General features: G+C 43.1%; 1 protein-coding gene across 1 annotated transcript in view; it reads left to right on the top strand.

Moving 5' to 3' along the window:
• LOC308367781 (protein NLRC3-like) overlaps positions 1-18,473 on the top strand; it is a gene marked incomplete at both ends in the record, with an annotated part of 37,202 nt that overhangs the window by 15,126 nt on the left and 3,603 nt on the right. The gene's annotated exons all lie outside the window — the stretch shown is intronic.

The following is an 18,473-nucleotide window of genomic DNA, read 5'->3' as shown; positions in this document are numbered from 1 at the left end:
CCAACTGCTGGGTCGTTTTAAGAGGGCCGGTCGTCTTCAAGGTTCAGCCTATAACCTCTTTACAAGGACCCTACACAGGCGCACGCACTCTCATACACATTTGGCTAAAGTTGAATATTAATTCTCTAAAGAGCCCGCCAAATGAACTAGCAGCATTGAATCATAGCCTAACTACTTCTAGCAAGCAAACCATGGCATGTCTTAGCATGCACCTACACTGAATGAAATGTGGGATTTATGACAGTCGCCGACCCTGTGTTTTGCCGTGGAAGCCCAAATGGTGTGAAAGGCCCCCCCTTCCCCTTGCCCAGCTGGCTGAGGTTTTCATATGTTAATTGAATTGACTAGTGGCAACCATGGGCCAAGTTGCTTAACAACTGTTATCAGAGTAAGCCTGACTCTGTATAATTACATGCCAGAAACGATCTCAAGAACATTAAGGTGAAATAATAATATATAAGTTAGGAACATTACACATAGCCTAAGCTAAAACTTTTAAACAAATAGCACAAAGCACAAGCTTAAAGGAGCCCAAAGCAACATTAGGGCATCAAAACTATGGAAATATTCTGGATAAGACAATCTTCATGATATTGACATTTACTTCACCATATTAGCACATTTGCATCATTATTTGATACTTTGGGCATTAAAACGAGTGCTAAAACTAGCCGCACTACCAGTCTTACTACCGTGGAAAATAGAAGCCAGGCGGCAATCTGCCGATCACCGTAAACATGTGAGATAATTCGACAGGAGATATTGAAAGACAGCTAACTCACTGCTTCGTCAAATAAGACAGATAAGACACAACTTTATATACAGTACTGTGCAAAAGTTTTAGGCAGGTGTGAAAAAACGCTGTAAACTAAGAATGCTTTCAAAAATGGAAGTGTTAACAGTTTATTTTCATCAATTCTTCATAAATTAACAAAATGCAGTGAAGGAACAGAAGAAAATTCTAAATTAAATCAATATTTGGTGTGACCACCCTTTGCCTTCAAAATAGCATCAATTCTTCCAGATACACTTGCACAGTTTTTGAAGGAACTCGGCTGGTAAATTGTTCCAAACATCTTGGAGAACTAACCACAGATCTTCTGTGGATGTAGGCGTCCTAAAATTATTCTGTCTCTTCATGTAAACCCAGACAGACTCGATGATGTAGAGATCAGGTCTCTGTGGGGGTCATACCATCACTTGCAGGACTTTCTGTTCTTCTTTAAGCTGAAGATAGTTGTTATTGACATTGGCTGTATGTTTGAGGTTATGTTCCTGCTGCAGAATACATTTATAGCCAATCATACGCCTCCCTGATGGTATTGCCTGATGGATTAGTATCTGCCTGTATTTCTCAGCATTGAAGTCACCATTCATCCTGACCAAATCTCCAACTCCACTTGCAGAAATGCAGCCCCAAACTGGAAAGGAACCTCTTCCATGCTATTGTACCTCTCTCCAGCCCTTCGGCGAACAAACTGCCTTCTTCTATTTATAATTTTGACTTAACAGTCCAGAGCACCTTCTGCCATGTTTCTGCACCCCAGTTTCTATGTTTTCGTGCTTAGTTCAGTCACTTGGCCTTGTTTCCTTGTCGGGGTAGAGCTTTTTGGCTGCAACTCTTCCATGAAGACCACTTCTGGCCAGACTTCCCCGGACAGTAAATGTCTGTACCTGGGTACCACTGGTTTCTGCCAGTTCTGAGCTGATGCCACTGCTTGAAATCTTCCGATTTCAAAGGTAAATAAGCTTGATGTGTTTTTCATCAGCTGCATTAAGTTTCCTTGGCTGACCACTGCGTCTACGATCCTCAACGTCTTCTTCAAAAGAGCTTGAACTGCACATTTTGAAACCCCTGTCTGCTTTGAAATCTTTGTCTGGGAGAGACCCTGCTGATGCAGTATAACTACGTTGTGTCTTGTTGCGGTGCTCAGTCTTACCATGTAAAGCATTCTTAGCTCATAGCATTTTTTCACACCTGCTAAAACTTTTGCACAGTACTGTATATATCTGGACACCACTTACAGATTCTGATTAGCTAAGTTTGCGTCTGGATGGAAAGATGTTATCTTTCCAAACAAAAACGCGAGTCAAACTCGGAAAGAGAAACGTTACACTTAAACTCGTGTGTATAAAATTAAACTAAGGCTATGGGCAAAAACAGCGACAAACCAACACGGAGGTATAATTCCTTTCAAGGAAGGCAGGCTGTGGTAATCCTTTGTGATCATTGATAGTGCAACGTGACACCAAGCAATACCTGACACTGAGCGCAAATGAATGAAAGGGCTGTGTCAGGTGTGAGTGATTAGTAATTACCTGAGTGCAAACGGGGTGCAGGTGATCGCGGATGCAGGTGTGAATGATAAGTCCTTATGTGACTGTTAACGTGGTGCAGATGAGTGAGGCTATAGAGTGGGACAGGTGTATGTGTTTGTGTGATTGCCGGAGTGCCCTGGTGAACGTGCAGATTGGGGAGAGTTAGTGAGCTGGAGGGGGCATGGCCAGAGCAGAGCTCTGCTGGGACCTGACAGTGTGTGTATGGGTGTGTGTGGGGGGGACGCTGTGAAGGGAGAAATGAACTGAGGGGTGTGTGTGTATGTGTGAGCTTGCCATGAGAGAACTGTTGTATTGTATTGCTGCTGCCTTACTGGACTGGGTGCAGGTTTTTTGGTGTGTGTGTGTGTTGCAAGTTCAATGTTTGTATCCATGTGCAGTTTATGTTTCGCTTTTGTATATGTATTATGTCTGATTTATTATGTTTCGGCTATGCCGTCACCAAGCCCTAATACTTTGTGTACGCTTTTCCCAGCTGTATGGGACTGTTTTTTTGGCTGATGTGAGCCAAAATGTTGAAGTATGGCGGCTGTGAGAGTTGCCAGTTTAATAGACGTCTTGGAGTGTGTACTAGCTAATGTGGTCCTTTTAGCTATTTAGTCAACTGTTTATTGCTTATTTGATTGTGGCTATGTTACCTAGTTATTAGTTTGATAGGTGAAAATTCACCCTAGTTAGTTCAGGACTCCGGAGCTGCATGTAAGTATATTTATTAGACAAACAACAACAACAATTGCAATCGGGCTCCCCTCCCAGCACAAGGCTGAAAGTGAAGGACTTGATAAACCCATCGCACAAGGTTTATATATATATATTCAAACACTCCACCGGCCAAGTCGAATGAACAGCAGGACCTGCCGCGTGCCTCGACAGCCAAGTCACCACCTCCAGCAACTTCCCACTGGACGCTTGCCAGTGTCCTGGCAATTGGGGCTGCTCCTCCGGTCGATTCCTCCCTGGGGGCTAAAGCTATCTCAAACGGCTGTACAAGGGTTCCTCCGGTGAAGCATCCGTCCGTCGCCGCATCTACCATCCAGTCCGATCAACCAGGCCAACAGCAAAGTGGATATTCCTCATCCCGGCGAAGGCTGCTGCAGGAGGCAGTCTCCAGGCGATCGGCACCTTTTCCCACGGTGCCTCCTGAGGCGGAGCCCGACAGTGCCTCTCCTCTCCAGCCCTCGGTGGAACAGCCGCTGCAGGGAGCCTCTGGAAGTACTGCCACCACACACTGTATCCCCGGCCCCAAGACCCCAGTCATTCAGCCACTGTTCCCACCATCCACTCTGATAATCGGCAACTCCATCACTAGACATTTGCGCTTTTTCAACGTTATCACGCGTTGTATGCCAGGCGCCTTGGTTACTGATGTCCTGGCTGAGCTCCGGGATATGCTACCAACTCTCCCAACTACAATTCGGAGGATTATCGTTCATGTTGGGTCAAATGACTCTGCTTGTTGTCAGTCAGAGCTCACAAAAACTGACTTCAGAGCTCTCATTAGCTACCTTAAGCAGTGTGGTAAATCTGTATTTGTCTCCGGTCCAATTCCTACCATTGGGCGCAGGAACGAGCGTTTTAGTAGACTTTTGAGCCTTAACACTTGGCTTCGGGACACTTGCGGGGAAACCAACGTGGGCTTTATTGACAATTTCGATGTTTTCTGGAACAGACAATCACTCTACTTGAGGGATGGATTACACCCAAACGCGAAAGGCTCACGCCTGCTAGCTGCAAATATCCACTATGCCGTGACATGCACAGAAAATAGGATGTCTATGGTGAAAAGGAGTCGCCATGCTCAAAAAGGACTTCCTGCCTCTGACTTCCGCTCCTCTCCTGTGGAAACTACGATCCCCCTGCAGCTTACAGCATCTAGCGCCCTCTGCTGTCTCATTCCGGTATTGACAACAAATAGAAAAATACCCAAGACTAGGCAAAGTGGAAAATATGGAGTGCATCGCCGCGTACTACGGAGCTTGCAGAGACTTCCACCTTCAGCTCTGTCTCCTATCACCATGGAGCTGTTTAATACACAATCCCTCACAAATAAATCCCTCCTCATAAATGACCATATTATAGAGAAAAGGCTTGACTTCATGTGCCTAACTGAAACCTGGCATAAACCAGCGGACTACTACGTGCTCAATGAAGCATGCCCACCTGGATACCACTACATGGAGAAGGCCCGCAGCTCTGGTCGTGGTGGTGGACTGGCCATCATACACCGGGCTGAAATAAAACTATCTCCTCTGCAAATGCCTGACCTTTCCTCTATGGAATGTCTGGCCTTCAAATGCAAACATCCATACCCCATGACAGTGCTTCTCATTTACCGTCCTCCAAAGCCAAACTCATCTTTTTTACCAGAGATAAGTGATCTGCTGACCTCACTCTGCAGTATCTCAACAAACATTGTCATTGTTGGTGATCTTAATATCCATGTCGACAACCCCTCCTGTCTGTTTGCAGCAGATTTCCTGAATGTGCTTGAGTGTCTTGGCCTGCAGCAGCATGTTGAGGTCCCTACTCACACCAAGGGGCACACTCTGGATCTGGTCATCACTGACACTGCCCTAATCAATAACATACAGGTCTACGATCTTGGTGTATCTGACCACAAGGTGGTCTCAATGGCCTTTACTTCTATGCTGCCTACCACTACACTTAGGCGTCAAATGTCTTTTCGAAACTGGAAAAAAATTGACGCAGCCACTATGAGCATGGATCTACAGCTCATCACCTGTCCAGCATCTGCATCAGCGGAAGAATTAGTGGGGATCTATAATACCTCCCTGAGCAGTGTTTTTGATCTCCATGCCCCGGTCAAATCACGTATTGTCAATTTCTCACGGTCTGCTCCATGGTTCACTCATGAACTGCGGAAAATGAAAACAGCTGGGCGTGTTTTGGAACGGCGATGCAGGCACTCTGGGCTCACAGTCCATAAGCTGGCCTTCCGTGAGCATCAAAAGGTCTACTCCAATTCCCTTAAAGATGCTCGCTCACAGTTCTACTCCAGCCTCATAAATAAAAACCCTGGAAACTCTAAACAGCTTTTTTCCACCATAAAGCATCTCCTGAAACCACAACCATCCTCCTCAACTGAGGCTACAGAAGAGCAATGCAACAACTTCATTGACTTTTTCAGATCGAAGGTCGACAGCATTCGCTCTGAGATGTCCAGCTCTCCATCTCTGCTTCCCTCTGACGCCAACACCTTATCTGCAAGCGTGCTGTCTCCCCTGCATCTTGTTGAGGTTCAGGAGAACCATGTTGAGGAAATCATCAGAAAAATTAAACCCTGTACCTGTACCCTGGACCCCATTCCCACTGCTCTGCTCAAGTCACACATCCCCACTCTCAGTCCTCTCATCACCAAAGTTGTCAACCTTTCCCTTCTGTCAGGCTGTGTCCCACCGGCTCTCAAGGTCGCTGTCATCCGTCCCCTTCTCAAGAAGCCCACCCTGGACCCGGAGGTCCTAGCCAACTACCGGCCTATCTCCAACCTTGCCTTCCTGTCCAAAGTGCTAGAGAAGGTAGTTGCTTCTCAACTTCAGGACCACCTCAAAAACAACAACCTGTTTGAAAAATTCCAGTCAGGATTTCGTTCAGCCCACAGCACTGAAACCGCCCTGCTCAGGGTGACGAATGACCTGCTGATGACAGCCGATGCAGGATCACCCTCACTCCTCATCCTCCTGGATCTGACTGCTGCATTCGACACAGTGGATCACACGATCCTCCTAGAGCGCCTCCACACCACCATTGGACTGTCAGGCTCTGCACTCAAGTGGTTCCAGTCCTACCTTTCTGGCAGAACTGAATATGTCTCACTGAGAAGTTGCAAGTCCAGACAGCTCCCTGTCTCCTGTGGTGTTCCACAAGGGTCTGTCCTCGGCCCCATCCTCTTCATTATCTACATGCTCCCCCTCGGCTGTGTTGTCAGCAGACATGGGATGTCCTTCCACTGCTATGCCGATGACACACAGCTGTACATCAAAACTGCCCGAAGCCCCTCTGCTGCCGTGTCATGTCTCACTGCCTGTCTTGGGGAGATAAAGGCATGGATGAGAAACAACTTTCTCCAGCTAAACAGCAGCAAATCCGAGGCCCTTCTTGTTGGCACTCCACACCAGGTCCAGTCTTCCTCCGTAACTCATCTCACCTTCGACAGTCAGGTCATACCCCTCTCCACCACAGTCACAAATCTAGGAGTTAGGTTTGACCCTCACCTGACCTTCAACGATCATATAAAGCATCTGTGCAAAATCTCCTTCTACCATCTCAAAAACATCGCCAAGCTCCGCCCCACTTTAACCCTGCCAGATGCTGAGAAGCTCGTCCACGCCTTCATCTCCTCAAGACTGGACTAATGCAACTCACTGTTCACTGGGATCACTGGCAGGAACATCCAAAAGCTGCAGTACATTCAGAACAGCGCTGCCAGGATCCTGATGAGAGTCAGGAAATACAATCACATAACCCCCATTTTACACTCACTACACTGGCTCCCTGTCTCATCCCGCATTGACTACAAAGTCCTTCTTCTCACCCACCAGTGCATAAACGGTCGTGCCCCCCCTTACCTGCAAGAACTCATCACTCCCCAAACATCAAATCGCCCCCTCAGATCCGATAACAGTTTGTTCCTGCAGGTCCCAAACACCAGGCTACGCACCATGGGCGACCGGGCCTTCTCCGCTGCAGCCCCGCGACTGTGGAACAGCCTCCCGGACCACTTAAGGGCAACACAGACACTGGGCTGTTTTAAGACTGGCCTAAAAACGTTTTTATTTAGAAAGGCATTTCCTACTTTTTAAAAAAACTTTTTATTTAAAGTTTTAATTGTATTAAACTGTGCTTTTGCTGAGAGCTGTTTTTAGCACTCTGAGATTCTGCTGGAATGAAGAGTGCACTACAAATAAAATGAATTATTATTATTATTATTATTATACAGGCAGATGTTTAGCTTTCAGCAGGGATAACCACGTGGTGGATTTCTCACATCCCAGGCTCTCTGTCTTGCAAGGATGGCAGTTTTGAACAAGGTCGGAAGAAGCACAGTTCCCTTCTTATCACCTCTGGTCTAAACATGCTCTTGCAAACTGGAGAAACTAGTGTGATTGTTAACACACTACAACAGAGCTGTTGTATAAGTGGAGGTGTGTTATGTTTCACCCAGGCTGATGAATTGTTTCCTCTCAGTGGGGAGCTGTGCTGCTTTAGCATCAGCAGCTGGACCTACTATATTAGTAGACAATGCGAACAAAACAGTGGATTCCATTGCTTAGATACAAAATGCATTCAATGACCACTTCTTCTGAAATTTCATGGATACCTGTCTCAGTCAATGTTCATAACCAAAACTCAACTGCAATTACACCAATTTTTGCAAACATTTAGATACTCACTAGATACTTTCAGTTCAAAATTTTGATCATTGTAGATCAAAAGATGCTGTATTTTGACAGTCAAATACAATTATGCACTTGAAATAAGGCAGATTATTCTATCATTTTTGCTGAAAATGTATGTTCAGTTTTCTACCAAATATACAACTATACAAAAGTGGTGCAGTACAGCATTTGCATTGAAAAATATGATGTTTTTGTGGCTGAAGACTTTTTCCAACTATCCACTCTCTTATTTCTCATAAGAGAGTAGATAATTCTCTGTCCTTCAGATTTAAATAATTAAACGTATTAAATCATTTTATTACACGGCTCTTCTTAATGCTGTAGAATGCTCCATTCACTTGAATGGGGCTTCCCAATGTTCTGCGGTCAGTTATTAACCGATAGCAGACCAATGCTATGCAATAATGACCGCTGTCAAGGAAAGTGGCCTTTTTGTATGGAATCAGATCAATGCCATAAATATTTTGTAATCTGTAATATAGATTTTGTATCTGTGAAACCATCTACACTTTCAAAACCTATCTACAGATACGGATTTAAAATACGAAATGTATCTACACTTTCAAAAACTATCTACACTTACAAAAACTATCTTCACTTTCAAAATCTATCTGCAGATATGGATTTCAGTTACGGATTTCAGTTACGCATTACGGATACGGAGACGGATACGGATTTGAAGTACGAGTTACGGATTTCTGTTACGAATTACAAAATCTTTTTGGCACTGTCTTTATTTCCTTTCTAAAGAGCCAATCAGCGCTTTTGGCAGATTTTCTAAAGCGCCAATCAACACATTGGATCCTGTACTGACTAGCCAATCAGCGGCGCTAGCTTGCTGGTAACTGGGAAAGTTGAGTGAAACGGTGTATGCAGCAGTCATGGATCAGAGACCGAGAAATGGCACAAGTAAGAAGTCAATATTTGGAGTTGTTAATAAAGTCATTTTAAAACGCACAATCATAGTCAGTGGTTTTCACTCCACACTTCGTTACACCTGTCGTTGTATGGAAGATATTAGGATCTGCTTTGGTAGCTAACGAAAGCTAACTTTAGCATTTTCGTGACCGATCTCCTATTCACATTTAATTAAGTTAACAATGAACAGTATTCATATGACCCATTATCACGATGAGAACATTTAGCAGACAGACTGCTATTGTCTTGTTCTCCAGACACATGCAAAGTGATGGTGGGGGTATACCATTAAGTGCATATGCATCCTCAACAGCTGGATAATGACCAGCCTGATTTCAAAACCACCTTGTAATGTCATTTTCGTTTCTTTTCATGGCACTTTGGGGTAGGCTATTTGTAACCCTTTTCTGAAGTCCTTGAAAACGTTTTATTGTGTATTTTGTGTGGAAGCGAGTTTTCTAGCGTCTCAGTGGAAGAGATATATGAGACCAATTTCTTAGTTACAATGCGTTCTGCAGCCAAGCGATCTCTGAATCGCCAGAGCCTAAGATTAACTAAATAGTACAGGTGTTCATCAGCCCTTTGGGCCAGACATAAGGCATGCTTGTTTAACTTCCCCCACGGTGTTCGTACACCAAATTGTATTCAAACCGTGCGGGGGAGACCCCAGATCTCTCCCTAGGTAGAGCGGTGGCAGATTTAGATTATAACTATTGAATAATGAGCGGGCCAGCAGCAGTTGCCAGCAAGCTAGCGCTGATTGGCTAGTCAGTAGAGGATACAATGTGTTGATTGGCGCTTTAGAAAATCTGCCAAAAGCGCTGATTGGCTATGTAGAAAGGCAGTAAGGACAGTGCCAAAAAGATTTTGTAATTCGTAACAGAAATCCGTATCCTTATCCGTAATGCGTAACTGAAATCCGTACCTGCAAATAGATTTTGAAAGTGAAGATAGTTTTTGAAAGTGTAAATAGTTTTTGAAAGTGTAGATAGTTTTTGAAAGTGTAGATACATTTCGTATTTGAAATCTGTATCTGTAAATACATTTTGAAAGTGAAGATAGGTTTTGAAAGTGTAGATGGTTTCACAGATACTAAATCTATGTTACATATACAAAATCTATATTACAGATTACAAAATATTTATGGCATTGATCTGATTCCATATTTTTGCCTCTGATTCACATCTTTCGTAGCACTCCGCAAGTAGTCCGGTAACTTTTCAATGGAGTTTCAGCGGACGGTTGAGCAGCTGTGTTCAAAAGAATGTTTGTTCAATGTTTGAAGTTCAACGTCTTTGACGAACTATTTCTCTGCTTTTAAATACTAATGGTAACAAATAAATTGTAAAGAAAACACACTGTGTGAAGTAATTTTTTCGTGGTGGCAAGTAGCCTTATAATAAGCGGGATAATGTATAGAACGCCGGTCATTGTCAGGAAAATAAGCCCCTTCAGGGTTAAGCTTCGCGTCGGGGTGCTGTTCGCCCTGTCGGGGCTATTTTCCCGACAATGACCTGCGTTCTATACATTATCCCTTACTTAATCATTAAACGTATTTAATGGTGAATAAGAACAGTTTAGATAATATTATTCTACCAGTTTAAAAATCGATCTCCACACAGCAATAGTCTGCTGTTTACTATAATGGATTTTTGTTTTGAGTAGCCTATCCAGGGAGCTCAGCTGGTGAACAGGAGAGGATTTGGCTCCATTTCTCACTAGCTGCCGTGGTTGGAGTCCAGTGGCTTTTTAGGCTACCGGTGACAGTCATTATTATTCTTGATTTGACATTGCCATAGAAAGCAGCTGTACTGTGGTGCTCCTCAGGCTGTGGCAAACCACACCTCCCGCACCAATCTATTGACTGTGTCTTTCATTAGCTTTATGTCTGCAGGAGAGATGGTAGGATGGGGTTGGCTGGAATCTTTTCCAGTTCTGTGAAGCTTTTTGATGACAGATTTGAAAACACCATAGACTTAAATGCAGGACTCTGTAGAATGTCAAACAGTTATGTCACTTCGGAGGGTATCGTAACTTGCAACAGAATAACTATGACAAGAGGAATTCTGTACCCTTGCCTAAAACGACAAAGCTTGATTTGAAGTCTCTGTATCTTAATTGTCAATATCTGCAGACATTGCCTTCTCCATTAACCAGTCCTTGAAATCTCCAGTAGCCCAAGCAGTGCTCCGTTTGGTGTTTATTTCATGTCTGTTCTCCTCTATTTTGTTGACGTCTTCCTCACCCAAGTCTTTATGGCAGGCAGAAACTAAAATCTGCAAAGCCTGTGGTTAAAACTGTGAGGTAATGGACCAACCAGTCAAAACTGGAATTACAGGCCTGCTTTGACTGCACTGACTGGGGTGTTTTTGAGGCTGCATCCACATCTCTGGACGAACTCACAGACACTGTGACGTCATATATCGTTTTTTTGCGAAGGCATGTGTGTACCCACCAAAACGTACCGTATCTTTAATAACACTAAACCATGGTTCACATCAAAGCTCAAGCAGCTTCGTCAAGCCAAAGAGGAGGCCTTCAAGAGTGGGGCCAGGATCCTATACAACCAGGCCAGAAACTCACTGACTAAGAAGATCAGAGTGGCAAAGAGAAGCTACTCTGAAAAACTGAAAAACAGGTTTTCAGCTAACGACCCTGCGTCAGTGTGGAAAGGCCTGCAGGACATCACCAACTATAGGAAAACCTCCCCCCACTCCATGGAGAATCCTCAACTGGCTGACGATCTGAATGTGTTTTACTGCAGATTTGATCACCCTACATTCACAACCCTCACCCACTTCAACTCAGACTTCACACCATTAACTGCACCCCCTGTCATCACCTCCCCCCCTGCACTGACGGTCTGTGAAGAGGATGTGTGCCAGCTCTTTCAGAGACAAAAGACAAGGAAGGCAGCAGGCCCAGACGGTGTGTCACCCTTCTGTCTGAAAGCCTGTGCTGATCAGCTGGCCCCCATTCTCACACGGATCTTCAATAGATCTCTGGAGCTGTGTGAAGTCCCCTCTTGCTTGAAGCGCTCCACCATCATCCCAGTCCCTAAGAAACAATATATCACTGGTCTGAATGACTACAGACCCGTCGCCTTGACGTCTGTGGTCATGAAGTCCTTTGAAAGACTGGTGTTGACCCATCTGAAGGCCATCACAGCCCCCTGCTGGACCCTCTGCAGTTTGCCTACCGGGCAAACAGGTCAGTGGATGATGCAGTCAACATCGGGCTGCACTACATCCTACAACATCTCGACCCCCTAGGGACCTATGCAAGGATGCTGTTTGTGCGTTCAACACCATCATCCCTGAAGTCCTCCTCACCAAACTCACCCAGCAGTGATCACAACCTGTCAGTGGATTACAAACTTCCTGATAGACAGGAAGCAGCAGGTGAAGCTGGGTGAAACAACGGCTGCGTCTGAATGATCTTAAATGTAAGAGAGCTGTCTTACAACCTTGGTGTCTCACCTGTCTTGCTGTCAGACAGCTGTCTTGCGCGAGGTAGATTTTTAAGGGTGAGATTATTCAAAAAAACGTTCTTTACGAACGTTCTTTTATGTCGTTAGTATGCTGAAAGAACGTAGGTTCTTACGTAGCTTACGTAGCTAACTGACGTAGGCTAACGTACTGATGTTAGAAAGTTGGCTGACTGACGCCTCGCAAAACGCATTAATCATTATTGATGGTTACAATGACGGTGTTATCGGATAGTGCGGTGTCTATTTCTCGGTAACTTTTAAAAAATCTAAGCGCGAAAACGCTGAAAACATGTACATTTACATACAAAACACGACCGTCAGCGGAGTCGGTCCGCCATCTTTGTATTTTTTCAGTTGCCGGAGGGTCGTGGCGCAAAGGTTTGTGGGTAGTAGACAGCATCAAGGCTACACCGATGGTTCCTTGAAAAATGACTGTTATATGACGTATTCTAAGGTGTCTTATGATCCCTGAGAAAAAAATTAAGCAGATTTGGACAGTGCTTCCTTCTCTTCTTCTAAGACACCAGGGTGCTAAGACAGCATTTTAAGATCATTCAGACGCAGCCAACATCCAGCACCCGGTCAGTCAGCACTGGTGCACCTCAGGGATGCGGGCTCTCCCCACTGCTCTCATCAGTCTACACTAACGACTGCACCTCAGGAGACCCATCTGTTAAACTCCTAAAATCTGCAGATGACACATCAGTCTTTGGCCACATCCATGATGATGATGAGTCTGCATATGGGCGGGAGGTTGAACAGCTGGCCCTGTGGTGCAGTCGCAACAACCTAGAGCTGAACACACTAAAAAACGTGGAGATGACAGTGGACTTCAGGAGGAGCCCCCCAGCACTGCCCCCCAACATACTAAACAGTACTGTGTTGGCTGTAGAATCCTTCAGGTTTCTGGGATCCACTATCTCCAGGAACCTGAAGTGGGAACCCAACATCATCACCATCATCAAGAAGGCCCAGCAGAGGATGTACTTCCTGCGCCAGCCTGCCTCAGGAGCTGCTGATCATGTTCTATACCGCAGTAATAGAGTCTGTTCTGTGCACTTCAATTACTGTCTGGTTTGGATCGGCCACCAAACTGGACAAGAACAGACTCCAACGGACAGTCAGGTCTGCTGAAAAGACCATTGGTGCCAACCTGCCCACCATCCAAGACCTGTACGCCTCCAGAGTCAGAAAGGCAGGAAAAATCACTGGAGACCCTTCACACCCCGAACTATTCAAACGCCTCCCCTCTGGTAGGCGCTACAGATCACTGTTCACAAAAACCTCCAGACACAAAAACTGCTTCATCCCCCTCGCCGTCACACTACTGAACAATTAACCCATAGTGTTGTGGCTATTCCAAGTATTTTCAGGTTGAGGCAGAGGGTTACCAACACACATTCTCGTTAAGTACTCACGGAAAGTGGAGTTTAGTTTGATAATTTATTCCAACAGTCGGGTACTTTCAAGTAGTGGAAATGAAGGATGACAAAAAACAATAAATAAACAAAATGCCAGTATATTCTTCAATGTGATACGTATGCGTTTGGAAAACTGTTCCTTCTCCACCATCTAACCTACTATGGTGTCTATCAATGGGCCAATTAAGGCCTACACACTCGCGCCACAGAGGCACGTCAAGAGGGCGTGGCTACGTCAATATGTTAAACAAGGTTAGTTAAACTAAGGATATGCAGGTGTATTTAAGGTTATGAAGTAGTGTTCAGGTTTACATTAAATTACTGATAAATGATAAATGAATAAGACAGTAACTAAGGCTTGTTAGCCCAACAGTAGTTACCCTAATTATGGCTTCTACACATAGTAACATATATATTTATCCACTGTAGCATAATTATCCCTGCACTTCTTGCACTCTCCACTTCTTCTTTGCACTACTGTTGTAACAATTCATAGCTCCTGTATACTTTCTTAAACTTCATAGACCATTGCACTGTTTGTTTTTGTATTGTGTTTGTTTTGTATTGTGTTGGTATGTGTATTTTGTGTAAGCACATTGAGAGCCAGTTCACCAGGTCAAATTGTTTGTGCAAACTTACTTGGCCAATAAAATCTGATTCTGATTCTGATGTCTCTTCTTCTTTTTTCTTTACTAGTTTCCCATTTTAATTTTTTTCCTGAAAACTGAGCTTGCCACTTGCCACATTTTATTGATTCTGTTTCTTTCTGCAAAAGTGTTGCCAAATCTCTACGGTTAAATACAAATTACCACCAATCAACCACCGCAGGATAGGAGTGCAAAGAATTCACGCAATGGGGCAGGTAGACGCAGGCGCTGTAAGGTCTGTGCTCTGTCCCTGTCCTGTTTCCTAGTATCCCTTGTGTTCTCACGTGTTCTTCATTTGTTTTAGTTTACCTTTGTCTCCTCTCCTTCTCACGCCCTTCCCTTGATTATCTGCCTGTCTCTTAGTTCGTTTTCCTTTTGTTGTCACGTGTTTCAGTTCTGTGTTTGTTTACCTTTGTTTCCACGTGTCTGATTCCGCACACCCCTGCCATTCATCGTCTCCCCCACCTTGATTGTTTTCACCTGTCCCTTGTTATCCACAGTGTGTATATAGTCGGTGTATTCTTGTTACTCGTCGAGTCTTCGTAATTTATGTTACGTGTTTGTTTCTCCATGTCTTCTCATTGTTCCTCGAACATTCCTTCGTGTTCACATTAATTATATAAGGTTCTAGTGTTGTGGAACTTGGGCTTTACCTCGACCATTCTCCTGCCTATTCCCAGTCTGTATTGTTTTGATTACATGTGTTTCTGACCCTGGATTGCATTCTCTTTTTACTTTGCCCTTTTGGATTTGTTTGCCTACTCTGGACTGCCTTACTGTGTACTGTTAAGTGTTCTCATTAGTGATTTGATTGCTTGCTTTTCGACGGCGAGAGCCCTGTTACAGCCTCTCACAATCGCTTATTAAGGCGTGATGTCACTCACACTTAGAACAGACTATCTTCGGATATCATGACTCTCACCAAAGCTCCACTAAAGATGTCTAAATCACCATACAACAAGAACCTCACAGAGGCCCCTTATTATATTCTTTCCTTTAAGGGAAAAGAGGACACTTACCAAGTCAGATCGGTCGTCCGAGCACTGACACCAGCAGGATCTCACCTCCTCTAGAGGCGACCCTGTCTAAGTGACAGCACGGTTCCTGACCAGCTAACGAGATAAGGTGATCAGCTCACTCAGTGGTACTCCAAACAATAAACGGACTCAGACGAGAGTGGACGAGTTAACAAATGACCTCTGATGTTTTATTGTAATAGAGGCAAATGTGCTCAAAAGCACAAAATAAAGTAAAAACGCTAACTATATGCTTTGGGCCTTTACAAAGAGTATAAGCTAAGAAATAAGTAAAAAATGAACAGCAGAATAAAAGTGAGACACTTCAGCGCGCAAAAGAAGAGTTCAGCCGAAATCCACATTGGACTTGGCTTTTAAACTTTCTCCAACCCCCCCTTTCCAACCAGCTGATTTCCTCTTTGGGTCGCCTAGCAACCTAGGTTACACTTGTGACCCCTCCTGCTTCCTGGGTTATCTGGAGGGCCTCTTCCTGTCTGCGTCTGTGACTGCTCAGACAGCCACAGCCTTTTTACATGTCACACACAGAGTATCAAATTTAAGTAGAGCAGCAACCTTACACATTTTCTGGTTTGTTTCACACGCTAGTTTCAGAAAGCCCACACCCAAATTATATGAATAATATTGCAGAAAACAAGTTCATCAAATTTCACCTTCAAGCAAATCCTTACTCAGAGTATAAAAATATTGCAAAAACACGTTATTAAACTCCACACAAGCAGCACTCAGTGTGGTACGCTGATTATCAATTTCACACAAGGTATATGGTTTAAATGACATAAGTCAAGCATAGCATTTTCACACAGAGTATATGTTTTTCAAATGGCATTGAGATCAAGCATAGCATTTTCACACAGAGTATATGTTTTTCAAATGGCATTGAGATCAAGCATAGCATTTTCACACAGAGTATATGTTTTTCAAATGGCATTGAGATCAAGCATAGCATTTTCACACAGAGTATATGTTTTTCAAATGGCATTGAGATCAAGCATAGCATTTTCACACAGAGTATATGTTTTTCAAATGGCATTGAGATCAAGCATAGCATTTTCACACAGAGTATATGTTTTTCAAATGGCATTGAGATCAAGCATAGCATTTTCACACAGAGTATATGTTTTTCAAATGGTATTGGAATCAAGCATAGCATTTTCACACAGAGTATATGTTTTTCAAATTGCATTGAGATCAAGCATAGCATTTTCACACAGAGTATATGTTTTTCAAATGGCATTGAGATCAAGCATAGCATTTTCACACAGAGTATATGTTTTTCAAATGGCATTGAGATCAAGCATAGCATTTTCACACAGAGTATATGTTTTTCAAATGGCATTGAGATCAAGCATAGCATTTTCACACAGAGTATATGTTTTTCAAATGGCATTGAGATCAAGCATGGCATTTTCACACAGAGTATATGTTTTTCAAATGGCATTGAGATCAAGCATAGCATTTTCACACAGAGTATATGTTTTTCAAATGGCATTGAGATCAAGCATAGCATTTTCACACAGAGTATATGTTTTTCAAATGGCATTGAGATCAAGCATAGCATTTTCACACAGAGTATATGTTTTTCAAATGGTATTGGAATCAAGCATAGCATTTTCACACAGAGTATATGTTTTTCAAATGGTATTGGAATCAAGCATAGCATTTTCACACAGAGTATATGTTTTTCAAATGGCATTGAGATCAAGCATAGCATTTTCACACAGAGTATATGTTTTTCAAATGGCATTGGAATCAAGCATAGCATTTTCACACAGAGTATATGTTTTTCAAATGGCATTGAGATCAAGCATGGCATTTTCACACAGAGTATATGTTTTTCAAATGGCATTGAGATCAAGCATAGCATTTTCACACAGAGTATATGTTTTTCAAATGGCATTGAGATCAAGCATAGCATTTTCACACAGAGTATATGTTTTTCAAATGGCATTGAGATCAAGCATAGCATTTTCACACAGAGTATATGTTTTTCAAATGGCATTGAGATCAAGCATAGCATTTTCACACAGAGTATATGTTTTTCAAATGGCATTGAGATCAAGCATAGCATTTTCACACAGAGTATATGTTTTTCAAATGGCATTGAGATCAAGCATAGCATTTTCACACAGAGTATATGTTTTTCAAATGGCATTGAGATCAAGCATAGCATTTTCACACAGAGTATATGTTTTTCAAATGGCATTGAGATCAAGCATAGCATTTTCACACAGAGTATATGTTTTTCAAATGGCATTGAGATCAAGCATAGCATTTTCACACAGAGTATATGTTTTTCAAATGGCATTGAGATCAAGCATAGCATTTTCACACAGAGTATATGTTTTTCAAATGGCATTGAGATCAAGCATAGCATTTTCACACAGAGTATATGTTTTTCAAATGGCATTGAGATCAAGCATAGCATTTTCACACAGAGTATATGTTTTTCAAATGGCATTGAGATCAAGCATAGCATTTTCACACAGAGTATATGTTTTTCAAATGGCATTGAGATCAAGCATAGCATTTTCACACAGAGTATATGTTTTTCAAATGGCATTGAGATCAAGCATAGCATTTTCACACAGAGTATATGTTTTTCAAATGGCATTGAGATCAAGCATAGCATTTTCACACAGAGTATATGTTTTTCAAATGGCATTGAGATCAAGCATAGCATTTTCACACAGAGTATATGTTTTTCAAATGGCATTGAGATCAAGGATGAGGGGCGCACGGTTTACTGGATCACATCATTCTTCAGTACCGAACCCAGATAAGTAAAACGTTTGTTCTTCACTCTACAACTGTTGTCGGAGTTGTGCGTTTGAGTCAGTGGCGGCTGGTGGTTTTTAAAGTGAGGGAGGAAGGACTGCGCGCTTGGTTGCCATTGGCCCGTTTGTACTGTTGGTGGCATAAGTATGTGAGACTCAAGTTGTTTCAGGGTGTTTTGGTGAACTACAGCACAAAATAGCCGGGAGGGATAATTATGTGAATAAAATTGATAAATTCAACAGTGGCAGCATTGTAGTTTGAAAGCTGGTGGGCAGCATGTCTTTGATGGACTAGTCCAGGCCAGAAGGAAAGGATGCAAAGCCAATTAGTCAAATCAGGACTGCTCTTGATTTGTAAAACTAAATAAAAGATTCTGGGCCAATCATTGGGCCTATTTTTTCCACTCAATGACTGAAGCTATTGGTTGTAAT

The sequence above is a fragment of the Sprattus sprattus genome (assembly GCF_963457725.1).
Source record: "Sprattus sprattus genome assembly, chromosome: 1".
Taxonomy (NCBI): domain Eukaryota; kingdom Metazoa; phylum Chordata; class Actinopteri; order Clupeiformes; family Clupeidae; genus Sprattus; species Sprattus sprattus.
This window is presented reverse-complemented; position numbering and strand designations above follow the sequence as displayed.